The following is a 13,964-nucleotide window of genomic DNA, read 5'->3' on the forward strand; positions in this document are numbered from 1 at the left end:
GAGAAGAATGTGCGAATAACCCTAAGGAATTTGATGGGTAGCTAAGGACAGGAACAGTACCTGTGAAAAGAGAGATGATTTTTGTGTGAATTGGAGAGATGGTTTTGAATAAATCAGATTTCTTTCCTTAGTAGTGGCCAGGGGTATGGTGCAAATATATAGATGCAGTTGTACATTTCTTTAAATTTCTGCAGGTCATATCTTTTTTCAGTATGAGCGTGAAGCAGAAGAATCCCAGCAAGACTGAAAGTCATAGACATCTTCTGGTCCTTCAGCTGATCATGTAATCGAACCCTGAGGCATCTTTGATAATTTGGCAGGTTGTAGAGCTCTGTGCCACTTAAGGGCTTAAAGGATTCACTTACTGTATGCTCTGGGCAGTAGCTACGTGACCTAAAGAGCTGGAGTAAAAGATCTGCGTATTTATTTTTTTATGTATTCAATACTAGATGAATGTGTACTGATCTTTTCTGTAATATTTTTATGCACAACCCAATTAATTTGTTATGATAAGGAGACTTGGCTAGTGTTTATTTCTGCAGAAGTAGATCTTAGAGAGATTGCAGGTAATCTTGGCCTCAGTGTCCATTTTGGCTTCTGCCCAGAATGCTAACTTATTAGCAGAAATGAGTGATAGTACAAATTTACCTTTAGTAATGGGATAATCTTTTCCTCTGTAAGAGCACAGACAGACTACATTGGAGGCCACAAAATCAGCATTATGTACTAACTTTATTAGCATTTATTGTTCCTTTCATTCGCTGTTCTTTTGAATGGTTGAGAAGAAACAGTGATGATTGGACCATGGTATACTAACTAGACGTCTCTACAGACTTGTGATTGTTGTTTGCTTAAAATTGTCGGCTCACTCTGTGTGCAAAAAAATTTTTTTGTCTTTTTTTGTATGTTTCCCTTACAACTTATGACATGTAAAATCTCAGGGGCGTTTTCTCAAGAAAAACACATTGACTTTTTTCAGGGATTGATATAAGGTAAATTAATTGAAATTGTTTGCCATATTGGTTATTTCTATAACACTGCTGATACCAGGGTTTGGGTTTACTTTGGTCTTTTTGTATAATATATGGCATTTGATATATTTATTTTTAGTAGTTACATTTTTTTTTTATTATTTATTTTATTTTACATTTGTTAACTGGGGTGGGGGGTCTGACTGAACCAAAGGCCCTTTTTCAGCAGAGGCTCGGGGAGAAAAGCTCCACACAGAAAGATAATTATAGAATACATTTAGGTGTTTAAACAGCAATACAATACCTACAGATTTGTAATAGACCTCTGTTTACAGTGGTAAGAAAACAACACAATACAGGGAATGAAAAACACTCATTAATAATAAGAATAATTAATTCTGTGGTATCCAGTCAAGGTTTGAAATACAATCCTCTATTTACATAGTACATTAGATTATTTTTTGCAGTATTGGAAGATAGCATATTAGAGGAATGTAAACATTTACTAATAATGTTTCATAGTGTCATGGTAACCACTTGTACTTAGAACAGTGGTAGTACAAATGTCTTGGTTTCATAGTAGGAAATATTTAAGTCGATGGGGTCAGTATATGTTAGTGAGAGTGAGGATTTAGTAAATTAAGATAGGCATAGTGTATATGTGCATTGTCTGATTGCTATAGCCTGGGAAGCAGTCATAGCACAGCCAGCTTGGCTTCAGATGATGCCTGATGAGGTTTTTAAGGAGGTTTTAGAGGATGTGTTTTGTATGCTAATGGGGAGGGTGTTCCATTGTTTTGCCACTGTACTACTGTATAGTGAGTCACCATAGCTGTTATTGCTTTTGGTGACTTCTAGTAATAGTTTGCTTGATGGTTGAAGAGGACTTGTAGCTGAGTGCTGTTGCACTAGGTTATTGAGGGCAGGACACTTATTGGGAAAGTAATATAAAGAGTGGCAAAGGCAGAGCTGAGTATAAGTTAGTAGGTTGGGGTAGTTCAAGCCAGTGGAGCTGTTGCAGAGCAGTACAGTGGTGGGATCTGTGTGGGAATTTGCAGCAAAGTGGGCAATTCTGTTGTAGCAGGCCTACATCTTGCTTAGGTCAGTTTTTTTGAGATCAATTAGAATGGGGGATGCATAGAGTAGGGTGGATAGAAGTTGGGAGGGAGCAAAGGCAGATCTTGTATTGTTGGTAAAAAATGGTTTAAAGTAGTAGAATGACTTCAGTTTGGCATGTCCTTTCTTATAGTTAAGTTCAGATGGGTATCAAATTTTAGGTGATAGTCTATGGTTGTACCTAGTAGCTTAGCATGTGCTACTGGTGTGATTGGAATAGAGTTTGTAGAGTAGATATTGAGTTGACTGCTACTGGAGTTTTTGTTAGAGCTGGTTATAATCATTAACTGTGTTTTCTTAGGATTGAGGATAAGTTGGGCTTTGGTAAGATAATTTTCTACTTCAGAGAATGCTAATTGAGTTCTTTGTTGGAGGGTGAAAATACTCTGTGCAGCACAGATTAAGGTAGTATCGTCTGCGTATTGAATGATAGATGCATGCTTTGCGGAGGTATGGAGGTTGTTTGTGAAAATTGTGAAGAGTAGTGGCCCTAAGATAGACCCCTGTGGGACTCCTGTAGTTATGGGTCACAGAGGTGAGAGAGAACTTTCCCATTTCACAGCCTGGTACCTGTCAGTTAAGTAGTTATGAAACCAGGTTAGTGTTGACTTTGATAGGTTATATTGGTTTAGTTTATTTAGTAGGATGTGGTGAGATAATGTGTCAAATGCTTTGGACATATCCAAGAAGAGAGTTGACACCTGTAGGCCTTTATTTTTGAGTTTATTTGTTGTGTTAGTGAAGCAGAGGAGGGCTGTGGTGGTGCTATGGGCTGGTCTGAAACCATGTTGAGTGGGGGACAGGACATTATTGTCTAGGAGGTATTTTAGTACTTGGGTGTGAATGCATTTTATTAATATTTTGGCCGGGGGGAGAGTATTGCAATGGGTCTGTAGTTATTAACGTATAACATATATGTATAAGTTGCTTGCTTTTGATATGTGGTGGGAGACTAATTGGGCAGGTGTTGGGTAGTGAGGGGGGTACAAACTAAAATGGTAAGTTGGATAGCTTGGCTTTCCAGTAACCTCCATCCCCTATTGGTCATGCATATTTTTCTTAATACTTTGCTTTGAATTAAGGTAGTTTTTATGTCCTCCTTGGAAGTCATTATTATTGTAACGTGCATATAGGTTCATAGGTAGGTACTAGGCTATTGGCCCAAGGGCCTAAGTAAGCCTAGCCAATAAGGTTCCCTGGCTTATGCCACCAAAGAAAGTTATTTTCCTGTGCCCGTGTCGAGCAGAGCCACAGAAGTGATCCCCGGGGTGTATTTCCGATTTCCCATCCACTCATTAAGATTTTTCTTGAAGAGTGCTAATGATGAACTTTGCTTGACATAGATGGGTAGCTTGTTCCAGAGTATGGGAAGTCTCTGGGACAGGAATCTGTCCCTCCAGCATGTCCTGTTTATTGTGGTGACAAGGTTTGGGTCCTTAGAGCATGTAGCTTGGAGGGATTGGGATTTTTTTAGGTGTAGCATGTCCAACAGCTCTGGGTTTGACATAGCTTTATATGTTAGGCAGAGATCACTTCGGAGTAGGCTATATGCTACTGAGTAAAGCTGGAGTTTTTTGAGATGGTCAGTGTAGGGCATCTGTTTGAGGCCAGTAATCCTCTTTGTGAGGTACTTCTGTGGCCTTTCCAGCTGCTGCAAATGTCTTGTGAGATACATTCCAAAAGGGGCATTGTACTCTATAATGGGTCTAATGAGTGTTGAGCAGAGGGGAACAAAGACCTCTTGTTTACTGGATGAGAACCTTTTTGTGATGAGGTGTGCCACATAGAAAGATTTTGTGACTACTGTGGCGATGTGATTATCAAAGGGGAGACTACTGTCCACCCAGGTCCCAAGGTCTCTTATCACACATTCGGCATTAAGTAGACTGCCGCCTATGTGGTAGTTCATGGGTACAGAATTTTTACCAAAGGGGATGACAGTGCACTTTTTGGCATTGAGCTTGAGGCCGTGGCTCTGACACCAGGCATCTCTCTCAGTGAGGCCCTTTTGTAGGATGTCCATATCATTTGGGGACTCGACTGTGGCTCCTAGTTTGCAGTCATCTGCGAACTTCATTAGCCAGAGGCCTTCTGTGTTAGCCTGTACTTCAGAGAAGTAGATACTAAACAGGAGAAGTCCCAGGACTGAACCCTGTGGTACTCCACTTGTCACTGGTTTGAAGTCAGATTTGGAGTCTGCAACTTTTACAGTGTGGGTTCTGTCAGTGAGCCATTTGGCAAACCATCTTGTGACATAGGGATTTATACCTAGTTTAGTGAGTTTAGTTATAATTCCAGAGTGGGGGATGGTGTCAAAAGCCTTGGTGAGGTCAAAATAGGCTGTGTGAACCACCTTACTGTCGTCTATAGCTTTGGTGACTACCTCAAAGAAGTTGATCAGGTTCAGGAGGCATGATCTGCCTTTTACAAACCTGAACTGAGTGCAGTCCAGAGTTTGGAGGTTAACAATGTCTTTGTTTGAGTTCCATGATGATATGTTCCATGGCCTTGCAGACCAGGCTCGTCAGGCTTATAGGGCGATAGTTCCTGGCATCAGTGGTGGCTCCCCCTTTGTGGAGTGGGATAACTGTTGCTGTGCGCCATTCAGTGGGCACAAAGCCTGACGTGAGGCTATGATTAAACGTGGTGCTCAGGTGGGGAGCCAATTTGTTCTGAAGTTCGTGTAAAACACAGCCTGTCCGGTCCCATGGATTCTGTGTTTTTGGCTTTAGAGAGTGCAACTTTTACCTGCGTAGTTGTGATTACATGGACTCTGCATTCTTCCTTTATAGATATGGGCCCTTTAGGGGGTGAGAGGGGGGTAAAGTTAGCACTGATCCTATCTGCCAGGATGTTGGCAATATCAGTTGCGTCTGTATATTTAGTGCCATTGTGCTGTAACTCAGAGCAGATCTGGGTTTTGCCATTGAGATTCTTGACATAGCTATAGAATGCTTTGTGGTTGCCCTTAGATTCAGTGGTGATTTTGTTTTCATAGCTAGCTTTGGAGGATCTTATAAGGGATCTCAGCTTCTTACTGAGGCTAACCAGGGAGCTCCTCCACTCATGGGATTTTACACTCTTTTGCAACAGTTTATTCCTTCTATAATAATAAAACTCAGAACAGCCAACAGTCCTTGGAGTAAAAGCTCCGTAGTAAAAATAAAGTCCAATAAATGAAAATAGCAAATCCTACTACGGAGCTACCACAGTACACGTTTCTCAAGGCAGAAATCTACAGCATATAATAATGTCCAATAACGAAGAATAGAACTGCAAACGAATAAAATAAATAAAAGAACTCACGTTTATTAATATAATGGAGGTAAGCGCTTTCACTTAGGAGCTTCTTCAGACCTTATAACAATAGTAAAATCACAGATGGTACATATACACAACAAAACAAGCAGACGATTAAAACTATTCAGATGTTCTTAAAGAAATACAACTGTGATGCACCTATAAATATTCTAGATAAATAACAAAAAACATAAAAATGACAACTAAGAAATAATAATAGAATAATAATAAAGACATATAAAGATAATGAGAAAAAAATATGTAATGCATGGCTCATACTAAAAACACCCATCCTATGCTAAAAACCAAACTCATTTATGCAATCTCCTTCTTTTCAAAATGGGCTTAATAGACACCCTCTCATTTAAGCCCCTTCCCCTATCTGCTTTCAGAGTAATAATCCAACAGGTTTCCCTGTATTCAGTGTATGTCCTCACATCACCTTCCCTTATACTTATTCCTATTGCCTCAATAACCCTAAATCTGAAAATATGGTGTGGCCCTTGGTCACTAACATGTTTCGAAAGTGCATTATTAGGGGAATGTTTTCTTATATTATACAAATGTTCCCTAATTCTATCATGTAATATTCTATTAGTTTTTCCTACATAGAACGCCCCACAGGACTCACACTCTGCTAAATAGACCACATGTGGAGTCATACAATTATGAATGCCTCTAAACAAAAAATTCCTACTTAAATCTGGATGGCAAAATTCCTCTGCAGTATTGATATAACTGCAGAAGTTACAAGATCCACATGGTTCAGTATGGCCAAAGTCCACCTTTTCCATACGATTGGTACACAAACGTCTTCTCAAGTTCTTATGGTTTTTAAACCTAAACCTAGGGACATCACCAGCTATATTCCCAATATCATCATCAACTAATAGGATGGGCCAATATTGTTGAAAAAGCTTGGTGACATACCCGGTATCACTAGAATAATGTAAAGGAATCTTTGTAACCTTCATTTTTCTATCATTCACTATATTATCAGACCAACCATATGGACCATAATATGGTTTCACCTTGGTCTCCCTCAGAGGGGCCAGGTCTTCCCATTGTTTCTCCAAATCTGAAATAGTATACCCTCTATCTAATAAATTCTTCTCAATAGTGACCAACTCAGAACGAAAACCAATCTCTGAGGGATTCATCCTAGAGGCTCTTATACTTTGTCCTCTGACAAGGTTTCTAAAAACATAGCCTGGATGCATACTCGTCCTGAACAGAAACGCGTTCCTATAACAACCTTTACGGAACACACCTGTATTGATTATACCAGAACTTAACTTCCATGGCCATGTGTTTTTGTGGCCTCGCACTGGACATTCTATTGACAATGTTTTGCAGACTCCTAAGAGAGATGTTATGAAAATAATGTTTTTAATGAAGCTACCCCTGTTTCAGGGGAAGCATGTGAGGATGTTAATAATACTAATAATTTGCATGTAGCTCAGGGTCCTGATAGTGATGACCCTCGAGCATCAATGAGAAAAAGGTTTATTGGTAATAAGGGTAGTATTGACTCTAACCCTATAGATACAACTGACACTGTTACATGTGCTGCTAATGTGAATGATGCTTCTAGTAATGATGAAGAACGGATGGGAGAATTAGGAGGACAGGGTCTGTTACCATATGGTAACTCTATTATGCCTGAGAGGAATGGTTGTAACTGGAAGGGCTTGAACAGCAGTTTATATCCACATGTGGTTGTTAAACCCTCAGGTATTAGACACAGTTCTGGAGAGAGTGAATGTGTAGTTAGACCTAAGGCCAATGCCAAGCATGTTAATATGGTTGTGTCCTCAGTATGTGACCAGAATGGAGTTGATGGTCAACTCCCTTTTCCGCTACCTGTCCGAGTGGACAGGGGAGGGGGGAGAGGCAGGTCCAACAGCAGGAACAGGCACAAAAGAAAACTGTCAGGGGAATCATTTTCAAATCAAACCATCAAGAAGATGTGGGGCAAGATACAAGCTCACTAATTTATAATATTTCTAACCATTCTCTGACTACAGAAGAACAATGTATTACATAAAGGTTTAAATTGTATTCCTACTCGTCCGAGCAGTCTGGCAGATACTGTATTAGACCTGAAGATTTTTTGTAGGGATGTTATGTTACGTCTCATTTTTGGTAATAATGTTGGTAGTGGAGAAGGAGATACTAGTCAAGATATATATCTGAGGAGACCCAGTAGTTATACACCTCCTAATCATCCATTAGTTGAAGCTTATTGTAAGTTGACAGAAGATGAGATTTTTCATTTTTATGAGAAGAGGACATCTACTCTGAATAAAACCCTGAGACAAAATCTGACAATTAAAGAAAGGAGAGCCTTACAAACCCTGCAAAGTAATGACCTTTTAGTTATACGACCTGCAGATAAAGGGGGCAGGATTGTAGTTATGGATAGAAGGCATTATGAACAAACTATGCATAATATGTTAGAAGATGTATTATTTTATAATAAAATTTCTACTGCAGATGTACATAGGATTATCAATACTGTTCGTAATGACATCATTGATATCGATAGAGCGGCCCTTGTTTCCGAAGAAGTATTTAGGTTTTTGAATGTTGACAGTCCACTAGTCCGCATTATTCAGCGCCTCTGTAAGATACATAAACATCCTATTGACCCTCCTATGAGGCCTATAGTTGCAGGAAGAGGCTGGGTCACTGGGTCACTGAGCCCCTTTCTTTATATACAGAGAAGCATTAACACCCTGTAATTAATTTGAATATAACTGTCTTGAAAGATACTAAGCAGTTTTTGGTGGATTTATATGAGTGTCTCAAGGATGTAGGGGATACTTGTGAGATAGCTTTTGTTACAATGGATGTACAATCTCTGTTCACCATGATACCCAATGAATTGGGTATACAATCTATTAAGACATATTTGAGTCTATATAGTGAATATTCAGATTTACAAGTTGACTTGATTTGTTTTCTTTTGGAAACAGTGCTTAGCAATAATGTCTTTATATTTGGTAATGATATCTACCTACAGAGACATGGCGTAGCTATGGGCACTTCCTATAGCTACGCCAACATGTTTTTGGCTCAGTGGGAAGAAGACAAGCTGTTTCCACAGTTAGATTTCAAGAAATATGTATTATTTTATAGGCGTTTTGTAGATTATTTGTTTATTTTATGGCGAGGTTCCCAACAGGCATTTTTGAGGTTTTTTTGAGCTTGTTAATAATCTTACAGATTGTTTGAAGTTTACGTATCAGTTTTCTAATGATTTTATAGAGTATTTGGACGTTTATGTTGAGAAGTTAAGTTCTGTTATAATCAATACAGGCGTTTCTGTTCAGGACGAGTATGCATCCAGGCTATGTTTTTAGAAACCTTGTCAGAGGACAAGGTATAAGAGCCTCTAGGATGAATCCCTCAGAGATTGGTTTTCGTTCTGAGTTGGTCAATATTGAGAAGAATTTATTAGATAGAGGGTATACTATTTCAGATTTGGAGAAACAATGGGAAGACCTGGCCGCTCTGAGGGAGACCAAGGCGAAACCATATTATGGTCCATATGGTTGGTCTGATAATATAGTGAATGATAGAAAAATGAAGGTTACAAAGATTCCTTTACATTATTCTAGTGACACCGGGTATGTCACCAAGCTTTTTCAACAATATTGGCCCATCCTATTAGTTGATGATGATATTTGGAATATAGTTGGTGATGTCCCTAGGTTTAGGTTTAAAAACCATAAGAACTTGAGAAGACTTTTGTGTACCAATCATATGGAAAAGGTGGACTTTGGCTATACTGAACCATGTGGATCTTGTAACTTCTGCAGTTATATCAATACTGCAGAGGAATTTTGCCATCCAGATTTAAGTAGGAATTTTTTGTTTAGAGGCATTCATAACTGTATGACTCCACATGTGGTCTATTTAGCAGAGTGCGAGTCCTGTGAGGCGTTCTATGTAGGAAAAACTAATAGAATATTACGTGATAGAATTAGGGAACATTTGTATAATATAAGAAAACATTCCCCTAATAATGCACTTGTGAAACATGTTAGTGACCAAGGGCCACACCATATTTTCAGATTTAGGGTTATTGAGGCAATAGGAATGAGTATAAGGGAAGGTGATGTGAGGACATACACTGAATACAGGGAAACCTGTTGGATTATTACTCTGAAAGCAGATAGGGGAAGGGGCTTAAATGAGAGGGTGTCTATTAAGCCCGTTTTGAAAAGAAGGAGACTGCATAAATGAGTTTGGTTTTTAGCATAGGATGGGTGTTTTTAGTATGAGCCATGCATTCCATATTTTTTCTCATTATTCTTTATATGTCTTTATTATTATTCTATTATTATTTCTTAGTTGTCATTTTTATGTTTTTTGTTTGTGTCATTTATCTAGAATATTTATAGGTGCATCACAGTTGTATTTCTTTAAGAACATCTGATTAGTTGATTAGTTTTAATCGTCTGCTTGTTTTGTTGTGTATATGTACCATCTGTGATTTTACTATTGTTATAAGGTCTGAAGAAGCTCCTAAGTGAAAGCGCTTACCTCCATTATATTAATAAACGTGAGTTCTTTTATTTATTTTATTCGTTTGCAGTTCTGTTCTTCGTTATTGGACATTATTATATGCTGTAGATTTCTGCCTTGAGAAACGTGTACTGTGGTAGCTCCATAGTAGGATTTGCTATTTTCAGTTTATTCCTTCTGTTGTAGAGTTTTTGTGGCAGGGGACCACCAGATTGGCTTCCTTTTTTTGGGGGGATAGCGTCTTGGTTCTGTTTGGAATAGCACGATCCATGCAGTCGTGTAAGTGCTTATAGAGTGCATTTATGTAGGTTTCAGCAGTCGTAACTGTATTGTCCATCTGCATGGGTGTCATGAAGTTCACCACTTCTGTCTTAAGAAGCATGAAGTTGGCTTTGGAGAAATTTTTTACCAGGGTTTCCTTAATGAGGGGTGGGGGCAGGATGTAGATATCTAGCGTGATTATTTTATTTTTATCTGTGACTGCATAACTGTCTTGAGGTTTTCTGACAGATGTTTTTCCAATTGGCTCAGTATCTGCATATACTAGTTGTTGGTTCAAGACATTTTCCTGCATATACAGTAGCTATTTGCTCAGTTTGTTTTTTTTATTTTTTTTTTGTAATATTTCTAATATATCTTTACCATCTCAAAGTGCTTACTCCTCTCTCTACTCTTTTTTTTCTAGACCTAACATCACTCTTACGTATTCAACTGCGGTACCACCTTTATCATTCTTATAAGAAAAGCGCAGTCCGGGTCTGAACTCTCTGCAAACAGCTAAAGTTAACTTTGAGTATGTGTCTACTTGTTTGAGCCAATATTCATTTTCCCCTGGAGAGCACTCTGCTTTGGCTTGTAAGCAGCCACCCCCCCCCCCCCCCCCACACACACACACACACTCACTCATCTTCCACTTTCTCTCTTATTCCCTTCTATTAGCAAATAGTATCCATAACTGATCAATACTGTGTGTTTGTTAATTTACACTAAGACCACAGTAGCCTACTGATACAAGGTTATCCTGTTTTTCCACCTGAGTAATGGTTAAGAAATGACTTACAGTTTCAGAGCAGTCCTTGGTCAATTGTGATTGTTTCTTAAACACAAACTTGTCTTTGCTTTGGCTCATTAGCAGCTGTACAAAGAACTGCCTGCTCACACCCTTGTTCTCCCTTCCCTGTTTATTACCTTAAGATAATCCCAACTTTAATAAATATTACCTGTGGCAGGCACCATTTTTACAACTACAACCACCCTTGTCACTATCATATGTTCATTTATCAGTTAACTCTGTTACCTGATTGTTTCCAGCCCTTTCATAAGAGCAACTAACAGGGTCTCTACCCGCTGTGCTCCTTACCCTGCCCCCTATTCCCTCCCACCTTTATTACACTCACAAACCTCTTCCATCTTTCCAGTAGCCAACCACAGCGCTAACCCAACACTACCTCCTCCATTTTCCCACTACTATCACACCTCCTAAACTAACATGTACAAGCATACCTTACCTATGCTCACTGCATGCACTCTCCTTGCATATCTTACATCCTACCAAAGCTCCATCATTCCCCCACTCAACCACTACCACTGTACTACTACTCACACCACCACTCATGTCTCACCCTCACTCAGCTCCCCTCCCACCAACTCAAGAAACATCCCTATGCACCCCCCACATATTCTACCAACTGTATTACTCAAACATAAAGCATCCCTACAACTTAACATAGTAACCCTCCCACCATACCTATTACCCAAAGAGCACAATCATAAAGTTTCCCTTATAAACAAACACATTCAAAAACTGAGAAAACTAATAACCTCATGCATATCTAAACTAGCCCTAAGTGGAGATATCCACCCCAACCCTGGCCCTACCATCTCCAACCCCAATCCTCATGATCAGACTAGAAACCACAACATTTACCATATTACAGCCAGTAGAAAGCCAAGTGACTTCCTTCTACCAAGCCTAAATATTAGAAGTATATCCAACAAAGTCCATGAACTCCATGCCACCATAGACTTGTACTCCCCAGATATAGTCATCCTGACAGAAACCTGGCTAAAACCTCACATTACCAGTGTGCAAATACTCCCTAAAGGTTATGGCATACTAAGAGAAGACCGGCTAAACAAGAAAGGAGGCGGTGTAGCTACAATATTTAAACAGCATCTAAACATCCAGATCTTAAAATCATCAGCTCCACAAATAGGCAATGAAGAAATAATATTTACCAACCTCAAAGTACTCAATGTAAACCAAAAAAAAACATCAACATAACTGGATGCTACTTCCCACCTGGCCAAAACATCTCTCCAGTAGAAAACCTCCTCAGCTGGTCTACCCACCATCTCCCCCAAGAAACTATCATTTTAGGTGATTTCAGTATTGACTGGCAATCCTGTTCTGGCAACCATCCAACCCATCATGTAAACCTTCATGGCTTCACCCAACTAGTCCAGTCGCCAACCAGGATAAATAAAAACTCCAGCAAGCATACTACCCTGGACTGGATATTAGTCAGTAAAAACCCCCAGTCATATATAACAGGCTGCTTATCAGATAGCCTCAGTGATCACTCCCCAACATTCCTACTCAAAAAATACCTATACCAAGCTAAACCTGTCGTCTATCGTCAAATATGTAAAAAACTAAACTTTAACCCACTCACATTCATCTCATCCCTCAAAGAATGTAACTGGCATCCTCTGAAGTACCTCAGTCTTGATGACGCAGTTGAATTTTTTAGTACTACCTTCCTGAGCATCCTTAATTACCATGCCCTCATAAGACTTTCCAGAATCAAAGCACAACCCTCCCCATGGCTACAGAAAACCACTAAGTCAGAAATGAAAAACGGGGATAAAGCCTGGGAGCACTGGCGCAAAACTAGAACCCCCTCAACTAGACAGAAATTCCTAGAACTACGCAATAGAGTCAAAAAGCTAATAAAACAGGACAAATTCCAATGCTACCAGTCTGCCCTAGACTCCTCTCAACACAGCCCCAAACAATTCTGGTCCTCCATAAACTCCATCCTCCACCCAGGTAAAGTCAGTACCCCTCCTCCTAACATCCCTCACTCCTCAGAAAATATTGCTACCTCATTCAACACACACTTCACACAAACCATACTATCACTAGCTAAACAACACAACCTCCCTCCCCTCCAACCCACACTTTCAACTAGTAATCTCCCCACTGCCTTCTCTTTTTCTCCTGTACCTACCTCCAACATAAAAAAACTGTTAACTAAATTTAAGCCCACCAGATTAGCAGCAGACAACCTCCCAAGTGAATACCTACAAATCGCAGCTGATGCTCTGGCCTACCCAGTATCCATCTTGATTAACCGATCTCTGTCAGAAAGTTACGTTCCCACACTGTGGAAAGTATCACATATAATTCCCCTCCGCAAAGGCGGACCCTCCACAGAACTAACCAGTTACTGCCCCATAGCTATTCTCTCTCCACTCTCCAAAATACTAGAGAGAAGCATACACTCTCAGGTCTCAGACTACCTCCTTACTATCAACCTCCTTTCCAATACTCAGCATGGTTTCCGACCAAACCATAGCAGCACCACTGCCTTACTCTCCTTTACTAACACTATCCTTCAGCATAAAAACAATGGCCATCTGTCAGAAGAAAAAATTCAAGAGAGTCACATCTGCCTCAGGCGATGACTTTTCCTTTATTAGCAGTTAACCAGATTACACAGCATGTTGGCCAAGATGTCTGGTCTGGACTGATCTGATCAACTTGTTTACTGACATCAACTTTTATACTGCAAGCAAAACAACTTTTTGTTACATTTCTGACCGTTGACAGTTGGCTATGAAAAACATATAGGAAAAACATGTTTATCACAAATTACATCAAACCCACAGCTAGTACAGAATGTTCAATTCAACAACGGTAACTCAAATTTTCCAGGACACACAGTAGTAAATTAACTCTTACTCGGCCGTGCGTCCTTATCCCAGGCCTCACTGAGCTATAACCAAATCTCTCTATTCTGAAATGCAGAAAACAGATAT

The 13,964-nt window shown here is 39.6% G+C and overlaps 1 protein-coding gene across 1 annotated transcript in view; it reads left to right on the top strand.

Moving 5' to 3' along the window:
* Nucleotides 1-13,964, top strand: part of THADA (THADA armadillo repeat containing) — a 3,943,996-nt gene that overhangs the window by 2,147,889 nt on the left and 1,782,143 nt on the right. The gene's annotated exons all lie outside the window — the stretch shown is intronic.

Source organism: Protopterus annectens, chromosome 6.part0 (assembly GCF_019279795.1).
Source record: "Protopterus annectens isolate FY-2018-M chromosome 6.part0, PAN1.0, whole genome shotgun sequence".
NCBI lineage: Eukaryota > Metazoa > Chordata > Ceratodontiformes > Protopteridae > Protopterus > Protopterus annectens.